The sequence below is a fragment of the Solanum verrucosum genome, unplaced genomic scaffold (genome assembly GCF_900185275.1).
Source record: "Solanum verrucosum unplaced genomic scaffold, falcon-dt-bn FXZP01000238.1, whole genome shotgun sequence".
In the NCBI taxonomy this organism is placed as follows: Eukaryota; Viridiplantae; Streptophyta; class Magnoliopsida; order Solanales; family Solanaceae; genus Solanum; species Solanum verrucosum.
In genome coordinates this window covers 3,249,256-3,263,178 of record NW_026020630.1, presented here as the reverse complement: position 1 = coordinate 3,263,178, position 13,923 = coordinate 3,249,256, and positions in this window count along the sequence as shown.

Below are 13,923 nucleotides of genomic sequence, written 5' to 3'. Positions count from 1 at the left end.
CTTTTCCATTCTCTTAGCATCTCTGAAGCCTCAGGCACTCTATCAACCCCGAAGTCGAACACATAGATATGGTAGTATGTTTCTGTGGTGTAGTTTGTCTTCTCCCGAACTGCCTCAGGACCCGAATGGGTCCATACGGGCGAATACCTCGAATACCTGGCAGAGGAAGCACAAGTTGTATATCGCCCCGTACTATGACATCTTTCGAAATGAAACGGTCGAACATCCATTCGATGTTTTCTTCTCTCAACTCAGAAAAAATTTGAGCCCATCTTTCTCTGGTTCTATTTTTTTCTAAGTCTGCCCAGAACAACATATCATTCAAACTCTTAAGAGCGTTATGCTCATCGAGGGTATGGAGTTCTTGAGTTCCGTGTCTCTTCACCAAGTGACTCATTATCCACAATTGAAGAAGAAGGTTGCAACCCTGAAAGTAACGATGCCCTTCATTGCATTTTCCCAAAGCACGGTACATGTCGAAAAGGATGACAAGTGCGATAGGATAATACTTTACTTGCCCTTGGTTCAGATGCCCGTGGAACAGAGTGTGCGCAAGCATTATCACTCGGGTGTTGATACTGAGGCTAGGGTCGTGTGGGAAAACCATGGTGTCCAATAGTGCGAAGGTGAATGCCAAAGGTCTGATCCCGTCTCATTCTCTGTAAGTGACCCTGAACTCTTGGTTGTAATTCACGTAAAAGCTTGCGTACCCGAATCTAACATAAAGATCCATAAAAGAAATGCTAAAACCTTCGGCCCAAAAGACGCAATCCTTTTTTAATTCGAGCCAATTTATAATATCCTCGAGAGTAGGCTTGTTAGGGATTAAAATATTTTCCTGCTTTCTCACTCTTCTTTCGAGTGCTGTACTGACTGTGTCTATTCCGTCCCGAATTTCCTCAATTGTTGGGGTGATCTCCATGATTCCAAATTGGAACACCATTTTTTCGTTGTCCCAATAACCCGTGAAGACTTCAATCAGCTCGGGCCACCTAACCATGTTAATGAGTTCTGTTAAGGCCCCTACATATTTGTTGAGATCCCCTTTTGTGAAATGCATTGAGGTCGTTGTACCACATCTTGAGTAAAACTAGAGCTTCCACTACCATGTCGAATTTAAGAAATCGATCCATACCTACAAAATAAGGCACGGTTAAGATTCTCTCCCCCACTTAGGCAACAATCAGGTTTCCACACATACATCTTTCAAATGTCAAATAATATGATATGTCGTTAGGTTGTGGACCTTGGACATGATTTTTGGCGATTTTACTAAGGACTTAATACACCTGGGGTATTAAGCCGTCTTAGGCTAAAGCTTAGATTTGGATTTGGTTTCGCTCTACTTTAGGTTGACTAGAATTGGTTTAGAAATGACGGTTACCCGAGTCGGACAAACAACGGGGTGAAGATTAATAAACGACGTTGGATGACCTCAAACCAACTATTCGTTTATTACTTCCAAAGAATTCAACTTGTGTTTTTTCTGAAGGACAGCCGTGGTAAGCCACGTAACCGCCTTTTTTCCTAATGCACTCTTTTTGCCGTTTGGCGGAATCGGGTGTCATGAATGTCACAATTCAATATAAGCGATAAATAAAACAAGTAGACAGTTAAAACACATAGCCAAATAAATTAATCTTAAGGTTAGAACCATTCAAATCCCCAGCGAAAGTCGCCATTATGTTTACATCCCTACTCTATTTAAATAGGACGAAACGTCGCGGTGACTCAAAAATAATCAATTGATTTAATTTTAAAAGAATTTTAAGAATAAACGAATTTTAAAAGAGTCGCCACCTAATTTTAGGAAAACAATTAAAAATATCTACGAAACCAAGATTATAGGTAAGGGGTTCAAGTTATTTCGAAGGAAATGTGTTAGGCATCCTTCGAAATCCACAACTGTGAATCCCGACTGAATTCATTTTTTCAAATTGAGGAGGAGGTAAAAATAATATACAAATATAACAAACATGCAATATACACAAGTAATAAAGTAAACAATATAAGAAACTGCCTATATTTGTCTATCGTCAATAATATACGATAATGAATCAAAATATTGTTCGAACTTTGTTCGAATAGCTTCAATGGGAAGCAGCTCCGAATACCTGTAAATACACTTAGTAAAAGTGTTAGTAATAAATAAATATGAATAAAAATAAATGAATTAAACAATAACTTAAAAAATAAAAATCCGTCTTATTAAATGAGAGGCCTTGAAAATCGACGGTAATTTCTTCATCGGCCATTTTGAACAAACAAAATACATGAACTTAAACTAAATTTCCATCTTTTACAATGTAAAGGCCTCCAAAATCGACGAAAAGATTTTCTCATTGGCCATTTTGAACAAACAAAATACATGAACTTAAACTAAATTTCCGTCTTTTACAATGTAAAGGCCTCCAAAATCGACGAAAAGATTTTCACACTAGTCAATTTTAACTAATCATTCAAAACACAATATCATATAAATCCAATAATAAATAATATAAGACAATAGCAGCATGACAATCATATAAAGCTTACGAGAACAATATAAGGTAATTAACAATATTTAAATAATAATTAACACAACAAAATGAGTAGTGAAATAGAATAAAATAACCAAATGATTATCACTAACATACTGATAACGACAAAACAATATAGAAAAATAAATAAAATTCAAATATTGTCTAACTTATTCAACATGACGGCAACATAATAAATAAAATACATTTTAATAACAATAAATAAAGTCAAATTATAATTAAATGCAGCCAAATAAAGCTAAACATTATAGATATACATGGAAAGGAAAAGTAGTAACAAATAATTTGAAGGGTAGCAACACCCACTCTCACTAGAGAGTATGAATATTGAATTAACAGTGGCAAAATAGAGCAAATCTCCGAAAAAAGGAACTCAAATATGTACCCATTCACAAATAATAATAAATTGAATAAACAACATAAATAAAGCAAATGTATAATAATAATAATAATAATAATAAATCAACAAGGCAAAGAAAAGAATGAATCATCCAATTTCCATAGTTAACTAAATAAATAAGGTAGTGGCAATGGTCTGTCAACTAAACACATAAATTACCATTTTATGAAATTAAATAAGTAATAATAACAAAAATAGAGATAACATATTGTGCCCTTCAACATTTATTAATTTTAACCCACATTCATTAATAATTATACTAGTACTGTATTTATATCTCTTCCTAGAAAATGAAAGAAAATAAGTTAAACTAAACAACAAAAAGCTTTAAACAATTTTAGTAATGAAAGAAAAACAACCATTAACGTACTTAAATCAATATAACAAACAGTAGTTTAAAAAGAAAAATAAACTGGAGCAAACAATCCGGAAAATTATGATAATGAAAAAATAAGAATAGCAGTGGTCAAAAATAAGAAAAATCAACCAATATTCACAAACAATGACTAAAAAAGACATAACAAACAATAAAAATGGAGTTACCCGTCTCAGAGTTTGACGATTTCCGATCAGATCTTATACTATCCCATCGTGAGAGAGATGGGCGTGGCGAGCATCCATGGTGGTGTCGCTTCCGTTTCTGGGTTGTTGGGTCGGGGATTTGATGTTGTTTGGATGCCGGAGCTGCTGGTCTGGTGTTGCTCTGTTCTACGCCGGAGATGTCGAGAGTGATGAATAGAGGTCGGAGATCATTCAAACGACAATAGGTTACCTGCAAGACAAGAAAAAAATGTAAAGGGAAAAGGGGATGGGGGCTGCCAGCGATGGGAAGTTGTCTGGTTTATCTCGCTGGTCGGAGCTATGAGTTTGTTGGAGAAAAACTCCATTTTCGGCCAAATTGATGGTCTATTAATTTGGGTTTTAGGTGGTGATGGCTAAGAGAATATGAGAGTAAAGAATCTTAGGGTTTTTACCCTATCTTGAAAAATATTTCTATCCCCCTATTTTTTAACGTAATCAAAATTTATATAGAAAATAATTGATAAATGGGTTCAATTTGTGGGCGGCCTGAAATTATTGATCAAATAAAATATCTGTTTTTGAATGAATTTTTAGACTGTGCAAAATATCAGAATGAATATTAATAAATGTAACAAATAAAATGAATATTAAAAAAATTAAGAACGTAATTAATGACATGTAAAAATGCAATTTTAAAATTAACTGATAAAAAAATATTTTGAACTATTAAATAAATAAAACTTAAAAGTTACGAATTTTGAAAATGTTAGGCCAAAATTTGGTGTCAACAGCTGTCCCTTTCGTTGGATATGATTGATGAAAGAAATTATGGACAAAGAAACTTGACAAATCCGATTTTGGCCAAACACATGACCTTTATATACAAGTGTGGTTGAAATATGGTGGAAGTCGATCCCGGACTTGCCTCCAAAAGGTTCCACGCTGTGTTGCGTTCTTGTTGAAGTAGTCCGAACCTGTGGCTCAATTGAGAATGCATCATCTTGGATGTTCTTGAAAAACAAAGATAAAACTCATTATTAGAGACAAAATTAAAGAAAGAGGTAGCATCTTTACGATACGACAAATGAAGATGATCCATTGGTAGGATAAAAATTGCATGTCCATCGGTAAGACGAATGAAGATGATGATCCATCGGTAGGATTTTGAATGTATGTCCATCAGTAGGATGAATGAAAAAGATTATTGATCGATAGGATTTTCAATTTATGTCCATCGACAGGACGAATGAAAAAAGATGATCCATCGATAAGATTTTTAATGTATGTCCATCGGTAGGACGAATGAAAAAAGATGATCCATCGTTATGATTTTGAATGTATGTCCATCGGTAGGACGAATGAAAAAATATGATCTATCGGTAGGATTTTGAATGTATGTCCATCGGTAGGATGAATGAAAAATGATGATCCATGGTAGGATTTTGAATGTATGTCCATCGGTAGGACGAATGAAAAAGGATGATCCATCGGTAGGATTTTTAATGTATGTCCATCAGTAGGACAAATGAAAAAAAAGATGGTCCATCGGTAGGATTTTGAATGTATGTCCATTGGTAGGACGAATGAAAATGATGATCCATCGGTAGGATTTTGAATGTATGTCCATCGGTAGGACGAATAAAAATTCTTTCCACGCAAGTCTCCTCCGACTTGAACGCGAATAGATAAGGTGCACATCATTCACCTCCGAATAGATGCGACTTAAATGCAAATATCTTTCAACGCAAGTTTCCACCGACTTGAACGTTGAATAAATAAGGTGCGCGCATCTTTCACCTCCGAATAGATGCGACTTAAATGTAAATATCTTTTAACACAAGTTTCCACCGACTTGAACGTTAAATAGATAAGGTGCGCATCCTTCACCTTCGAATAGATGCGACTTAAATGCAATGGCCTTCTCGGCGAATGAAAACGCAATGGCCCTCTTGGCAAAATGAAAATGTAATGGCCTTCTTAGCAAATGAAAATGTAATGGCCTTCTTGGCAAATGAAAAATGCAATGGCCCTCTTGGCAATTGAAAAATGCAATGGCCCTCTTGGCAAAATGAAAAATGCAATGGCCCTCTTGGCAAAATGAAAAATGCAATGGCCCTCTTGATAAATGAAAAATGCAATGGCCCTCTTGGCAAATGAAAAATGCAATGGCCCTCTTGGCAAAATGAAAAATGCAATGGCCCTCTTGGCAAATGAAAAATGCAAATGATGAATGACCCATTGATTTTCCATTGTAACGAGGTGGATGGCTAAATGATTGTCCAAGTAACGTGATGGATGACTCAATGATAGTCCACTGTAACGAGGTGGATGGGTCGATGATTGTCCAACTATAATGATGTGGATGACTCGATGATTGTCCACTGTAACGAGGTGGATAGCTCGATGATTGTCCAACTGTAACGAGGTATATGACTCGATGATTGTCCACTGTAACGAGGCGGATGGCTCGATGATTGTCTACTGTAACAAGATGGATGACTCGATGATTGTCCACTATAAAAAGATGGATGACTCGATGATTGTCCACCTGTAACGAGGTGGATGGCTCAGTGATTGTCTTGAAAGTGTCATCCTCTCTATGCTTTCACATGTTCCTGTACTTGAAAAGGAACGATTAGTATACACAATGTCGCATTAGCTAGTGACTTAGTTAAGAAACCTTAAGGAAAGATGTACAAGAGAATGTGTTCAAAGTGTCGGATCACTTTGACACAAGTAAGCAATCATCATTTTGCTCTTGAACACTTTGTGTTCATTGAAACTGATGTTTTATTGGGGATTTGTACGAAGCGCTGGTGGCTCACATCCCAAATTTATTTTGGCTCTGTCATAACAATGCTGGAAATCCTGACGTCGACTTTGAACTTCAACCGATACCAGAGATCATTTGAAGTTGACTATCGAACTTCTGACAGTACTTATTGAAATTTTTGAGGTCTTCCTCAAAAATTATGTCCCAGTTAGATCTCTTGATAAATCTCACAATGATCTCCAATCTTGACATGTTGGAGATAGGATCTTTATTGTGAATTTTTGAGATATTCTCAAAAATTCTGTCCCAGTTTTTATTACAAGGAAAAAAGAAAATCACACTGGATATATGATCGAGCCATCTTGGCACCTACATATCTTGTTGAGCCATAAATTAGGTCAAATGTAGTTCCAATCCTGTAGATGATGAATACTGCAAAGAATCTGAGACAAGATCATCAGTAGAAAATGTACAATTTGAACATGATGAAATAGGAAGTCGATATTCTTTGTCATATTCACAGCTTAAAGACAAAAGACATGTCACATTTTTTTAGGAGGAACGACCCAATGAAGTAAAATAGGCGTCTCACAATAACATGATTAGCCTAATGAAACTTTTTACAATGAACAACCCAAAAAGAAAAGGCAAAATCTCAAAATAAATAAAAAAATATTAAAAATAAATAAATAAATAAAATAATAATAATAATAAATAATAAAAAAAATAAAAATATATATATATATATATATATGTTTTGGAAAACATTAAAGAATGGGTGCTTGCCCTCCATTTTTTTTTTTTTTTTGAAATATAAATAATATAAAGAGACAGTCAAATTTTGACTACAATTAGTACTAGGAGTTAGGATCGCATGTAAATCTTTTTTTTTTTTTTTAACTAAGATTGAGTTCAAGGTAACTCATAAAACTTCAAGTGGTACCTCAAACATACTTAAGTATCAACAAGATTTGTTCATCTTTCTTCAAACAAAGATTTGAATTGTACCAATCCTCATGTTTCAAGTGCCCTCACAAAAAGAAAAGTCTTATTTCACACATATTTGAAGCATATTATTTGAGTACATTTTTTGAAGTGCAATCACACTCACAAGAATGTTCAATGCATGCAACTATGATACCATATGCTTCGCTCTTATGTAAATCTCCACTAATGTGAGAACATTTGGAATGAGATCATGTAGAACTTGTTATTGACTTGTAATGTAGGTTTAGGGAAGGGTAAGATATATATTTGGGATAAGAGTGATTTAATTTCATCTTGAGCGTCACAGTGAATTTATGCTTTTGATGATTGATACATCTTTTGTGTTTGATCCTCTTTGTTGTCCCATTTTTTTCCGACTTCTTTTGAATTCTTCTTTGTTGGAGTTTTTCATTTTCCACCCCTTTGTTTTGAAGTTTTCTCCTCTTTTATTGGAGTTTTTTCCTTGTCGTCTTTCATTGACTTTGTAGGGGTGTTTTTGTCTTTCTTTATTTCTTTCCACCTTTCCCCCCTTTTTTTTTCTTTTTTCTTTTTCTAGAAGTCGTTTTTGCTTCCTCAACTTTGGGAGACTTCATATCTTTGCCTTTTGCAACTTCAAACTTGGATCTTCTCTTGTAATTTGCACATTTTTGGCGCGCTCAAGAACATTGGGCCAAGAGAGAGATAATGCATGTAAGCACTCAGAAGGGTAATGGCTAAGATATGGTTGTCCAAAGAAAGGCTTCAGGCTAAAAGTGGGGAAAACAAGGGACTAATGTCATTTGGTAGGATTTGAAAGACACAATCTGGTCAAAGAAGGCCTACGATCCTTTCCCAAACCAAACATAACTCAAAATTTCACCTCGATAAACATTCAAGCCAAGTTCTAGATCAACAGTGCGATGCAATTGAATTTTGATCTAACAGCTCACCACACAATGCACATAAAATCATGAGGTTGGTTTTATTTTTATCTTGAATGCATGCAAGAGAATTTTCAAGTATCACAAAAGTATAAATGAGAGGTACCAAAAGAATCTATGGTTTACCACAAAGTCAGTCCTCTTCATCATTTAGAATGTTTTTACATGCTCCTAACTGTATTGGTCTCATTTGAGCTGAAGATATGACTCTTTTAATATGTACAAAACATTTTTTTTTTTGAAAGAATGAATACCGAACCCAAAAAGGGCTGCCTACGTATCTCATTGAGATAAGAATCAGGTTTGCGTAGTTCATGCAGATATGGCTTTGAACATATGCACACAATATTTGATTATTTTTTTTGAACTTAAAAGAATGAATACCGAATCCAAGAAGGGCTGCCTACGTATCTCATCAAGATAAGAATCAGGTGTGCGTAGTTCATGCAGATATGGTTTTGAATATATGCACACAATATTTATTTTTTTTACTTTTGAGAAATGAATACCGAACCCAAGAAGGGCTGCCTATGTATCTTATCGTGATGAGAATCAGGTTCACGTAGTTCGTTCAGATACGACATAAAACAATTTTAGGATTTAGACAAACTCGGAGCAATTCTTATATCCTATTAACTGTTGATCTTTGCACTGTCTGTTGAATGTGGTCTCCCAATTTTACAGTAATCACTTGTTGTTGTATTCTTTTTGGATGTCTCTTGAAACGGTGTCTTCTCCCAATTATCCACAAGAATCAAACATCGTTATGACCATCCCCGACTGTTTTCCTGCAAAAATATGATAAATGTGTGAAAGCAAGGCCATAATAATAAAAAATAAATAAAATAAATGAATGTAACTTCATAATCAAGGACTCCCCTGATTTGTCTTTTTGATTGATTATTCATGTCTTGTGAAATTCAAAGACTTAAATTTCGCGAGTCCTTTCGTTCCTTGCAACTTCGGACGAGAAATGACATTTAAATTCCGACACTAATCAACCTCTTGTTAGAAAGGGAAAAAAAACTCAGAAGGTAAAAGTGTTAGTTCGTGTTCACAATGAATAATGTAAAATATCATACAAAGAATTAATTAAACGCATAAACACTGCTTTGATTAAAGACAAACTTAATTATATCACATAACATACATACAATTATTGCGCGTCCTATACAAATATGTGACCCTTTTGTGTCATGGGTAGACCTACCGATCTGAAGGATGTATAACATCATTTGAAAACACTGTCCCAAAACCCGATTTTATACAAACCTTATAAATAAAATTGAATGATGATACATAATAAGGAAAATGGGATACAAATAATCAGTCCCCCGCAGGGGTACCATCCTAAGCTATGCCTCCATAGACGTCCCTTCTGTTTGATTTCTTGTCATCTCCGGATGTCCACGTTTTTAGATGAAATAATAACATGATCCTTCTTCGACTATGAACAAACCATTAAACTCCCTAACGCAAGAAATATTATTTTGTCAAATGACGTATACATCCTTCAAATTTAAACACATACGCATGATTGTCTTTTATTGATCAATGGGCCAAATAGACACAAGGTCGACTTCTAATGGGCCCAACACGCCATGGGTGTTGGGTCGACTTAGTTCAAAATGCGCTAGAAATCGGGATTTGGTTTCGCTCTACGCTAGTTGACTAAGAGTGGTTTTTGAAATACCGAAAATCCAAGTGGACAACTTAGGCTGGAACTCACGACAACCATTGGACGCATGACGAACCAATAAATTGTCGATCATTCCGGAAAAGGGTTGAGTATAAAAAAGTCTGACTGCGATTCCGCAAAATCGTCTTTTAATATACTATACATAAAACGAAAAATACCATGAAATGCAATGACAATTTATATACAGTTTAAACAAATAATGAATAAATAACAAGTATAATATACAAATAATCAATAAGATGTACAATATATGATGAATAACACAATAAAACAATAACTCATCAATTTGAAAAAAATAAACTCATAATGGTTAGAACATCTATATCCCCAGCAGAGTTGTCATTATGTTTTATTAGGAAAATATATTTTGGACTGGTTTTAGAGTCGCCACTTAATTTTTAAGAAAAATCAAGAAAACTATCATTTTCAAAAGACTAAAACAGAAAATCTAATGAAAATATTTAAAGGGGGTTCGGGGGTTCCTATTAATGTTCTAAGAAGGATTTTAAAGCATTTAGAACATCCGCTAATGCGGTTATCCGACAATTAATTATTTGGCTAAAATATTTTGATTTGATTCAAATTGAATTTTTTTATAATTAAAGCTATTTTAAAGGAGAAAATGGAAATACTAACTAGGTGAAATACTTTTTGCAAAAATATTTCTTTAAGTCTAATTAAAGATGATCGATTTTAGTTGAATTGATAAGACATAACGGGGGTCTTACGGGGATTTGAATTGTTCAACCTTAAGATTAGCGGCAAATATTAACAAACATGCAAACAAAATAAAATAAAGAGACAAAGAAACTCGGGCCCAAGTTTGCAAGGAATCCGGGCAGAATCTCGAACTCACAAACGTTGGAAAACGATAACAAGCGGGAGAGAATAATGACACTCAGACCGACACTAGCTATCTTCTCCCTTTTCTCAAACGTATTACGTATATATTCAGTAACTGTTTTCTCTAGCAATTATCTCTAACACAAAATTTCAAACTCAAAAATCTCCTTATCCAAAAAAAATATAAAAGACGTTTATATAGGGAGCAATTAGGGTTCGAATTTTTGGGGGAGAAAGGGTGAAAAATGGTTAGGAATAGGGTCCATTCAAAATTCAAACACTATAAATTCCTTTCACAATTTGGGATAAACACCTTTTTCCTGAGGTTTCAACCCCATTCCGGAAGAGGAAAGGGGAGAAATGCGTGTTTGCTTTTCCGCTGCCACGACTGTAAGCTGAAAGGGACACCGAGGAAGACGACAACAAAATCTAGCCTAATACTGATTCACGCGCGATGGACGACATGAGTGCTTGTTGATGCTGTCTTTGGGATTTTCCATCGAGGACGTCATTTGGTTGTTGCTGGATTGTCGTTTGCTATGCGCTAAAGAAGAAAACGTACATGGGTCGGGACGGGTCGCGATTTTCTGTATTAAAAAAAAGTATAGGGTGGGTCAGTTTTGGTTTGGTCGTGTTTTTGGATTACTGCACGTATAGTATGGGTATTGTATTGTTGTAAGTATTGGAGAATTGAGGTTGGGCTGCTGATGGGTCTGGAAAAAATGGGTTGGTTGGAAATTAAAAGGAAATATGGGGAAAACGGACAAGTGAGCTGGGCAAATTGAAAATATGGGCTGCTGGAAATTAGAAGTGGGGCCCAAATAATTGCTCTTTTCTCTTAAATAAGTAGGCTAGAATTGAAATATATTCATTATTCAAAGTACTATAAAAATTGATTGAAATTATTTAAACTAACCTTGAAACTGTTTGAATTTTATAAAGCTAATTATTCTAAATCGTTTAGAAATTAAGAAGCTCAAAAATTAATTATTATCGGGGAGGGTTAAAATTAGGTGTCAACATGCAAAACACCATTAAAACAATGGAGAATGCATGCTCTTTTTCTGCTATGGCTCCACCAGTTTTTGACGGAGAAAACTATCAAGCCTGGGCAGTAAAAATGAAAGTTTATTTGGAGGCTAGTGATTTGTGGGAGGCTGTCGAGGAAGACTACGAAGTGCATCCTCTGCCAGGGAATCCAACTATGGCTCAGATTAGAACCCACAAGGGAAAGAAGACAGGAAAATCCAAAGCTAAATCTTATCTCTTTGCTGCAGTTTCTGCCACCATTTTCAGTAGAATAATGACATGTAACTCAGCCAAAGCAATTTGGGATTTCCTCAAGAAGGAGTACGAGGGAGATGAAAGAATTAGAGGAATGAAAGTACTGAACTTGGTTAGAGAATTCGAGATGCAGCGTATGAAGGAATCAGAAACCATTAAGGATTATTCTGATAGGTTGCTTGGGATTGCCAATAAGGTAAGGATACTTGGAAATGAACTTACAGATAATAGAATAGTTCAAAAAATACTTGTAACTTTACCTGAGAGATATGAGACAACTATTGCTTCATTGGAAAATACTAAAGATCTATCTAAGCTTAGCTTGGCAGAGTTATTGAGTGCACTGCAGGCACAAGAACAACGAAGAATGATGAGGCATGAGGGATCCATTGAGGGAGCCTTGCAAGCCAAGTTGCAGTTCGGTTCAAGTGCCAGGGGAAACAAAGGAAAAGGAAAGAAAGGGAATCATGAAAACTACGAAGCAACAACAGCGAGAAATGGTATTACTGCAACTAGCAACAACAGAGAAGGCAAATATCCTCCCTGCCAACATTGTGGGAGGAAAAATCATCCACACTTCAAGTGTTGGAGAAAACCTGATATGAAATGCAGAAAGTGTCACAAGCTCGGTCATGCTGAGATTATCTGCAAAGAGAAGGGATTACAACAACCAAATGATGCACAGATTGCAGACCAACAAGAAGATGAGCAACTATTTGTGGCCACCTGTTTCGCAAGCATAAATTCAAGTGAAAGTTGGCTTGTTGATAGTGGTTGTACGAACCATATGACTAGTGATGAAAAGCTTTTCAGAGAACTTGATAGATCAGTTAAATCAAGAGTCAGGATCGAAAATGGAGAATACCTCCTAGCGAAAGGAAAGGGGACTGTAGCAATTGAAATTTACAAAGGTACAAAACTTATTTATGAAGTTTTATTTGTTCCTGAAATTGATCATAATTTATTAAGTGTTGGGCAACTCCTAGAAAATGGATTCAAATTATTATTTGAAAATAAAGCGTGTCTGATCAGTGATCCTAGTGGTCAGGAAATATTCAGAATTAAAATGCAAGGAAAAAGTTTTTCCTTGAATTCATTGAACGAGGAACACATAGCTTTTCCAAGCCAACTCACTGTAGCGAAAATGTGACACAAAAGGTTGGGTCACTTTCATCACAAAGCTTTATTGTTTATGCAAAGGAGCAAAATGGTAAATGGTTTACCAAACTTGGAGGAGAACCCCTCAAGTTGTAAGGCTTGCGTGCTTGGCAAGCAAACTAGACTTCCATTTAAAAGTTCCACTTGGAGAACTACAGAAAAGTTGTAACTCATTCACACCGATCTTTATGGTCCACAAAAAACTCCATCACTCAATGGCAACATGTATTATATTATTTTCATTGATGATCTAACAAGAATGTGTTGGATTTACTTTATGAAGTTTAAGTCCGAAGCTGCTGCAATTTTCATGAAGTTCAAAAGATGGATAGAAAATCAGAGTGGCAGCAAGATTCAGGTCATTAGGTCAGATAATGGAACTGAATATACCTCGGATATGTTCAATTCTTTTTGTGAAGAAGCTGGAATTGAGCACCAGCTTACTGTCTCTTATTCTCCACAACAAAATGGAGTGAGTGAGAGAAAAAATAGAACAATCATGGAGATGTCGAGATGCTTGTTGCATGAGAAGAATCTACCAAAGAAGTTTTGGGCTAAAGCAGCAAACACTAATGTTTTCATGCTGAATAGACTGCTTTCGCGGGCAGTGGAAGGAAAAACTCTATTTGATGGTATGGTGTCAAACCTGTTTTGAAAAACCTCAAGATATTTGGATGTCTATGTTTTTCTTATGTTCCACAGGTTAAGAGAGACAAGCTAGATAAGATGGCAAATTTGGGAATCTTCATTGGCTATAGCTTATTTTCTAAAGCTTATAGGATCTTTCAACCTCAAAC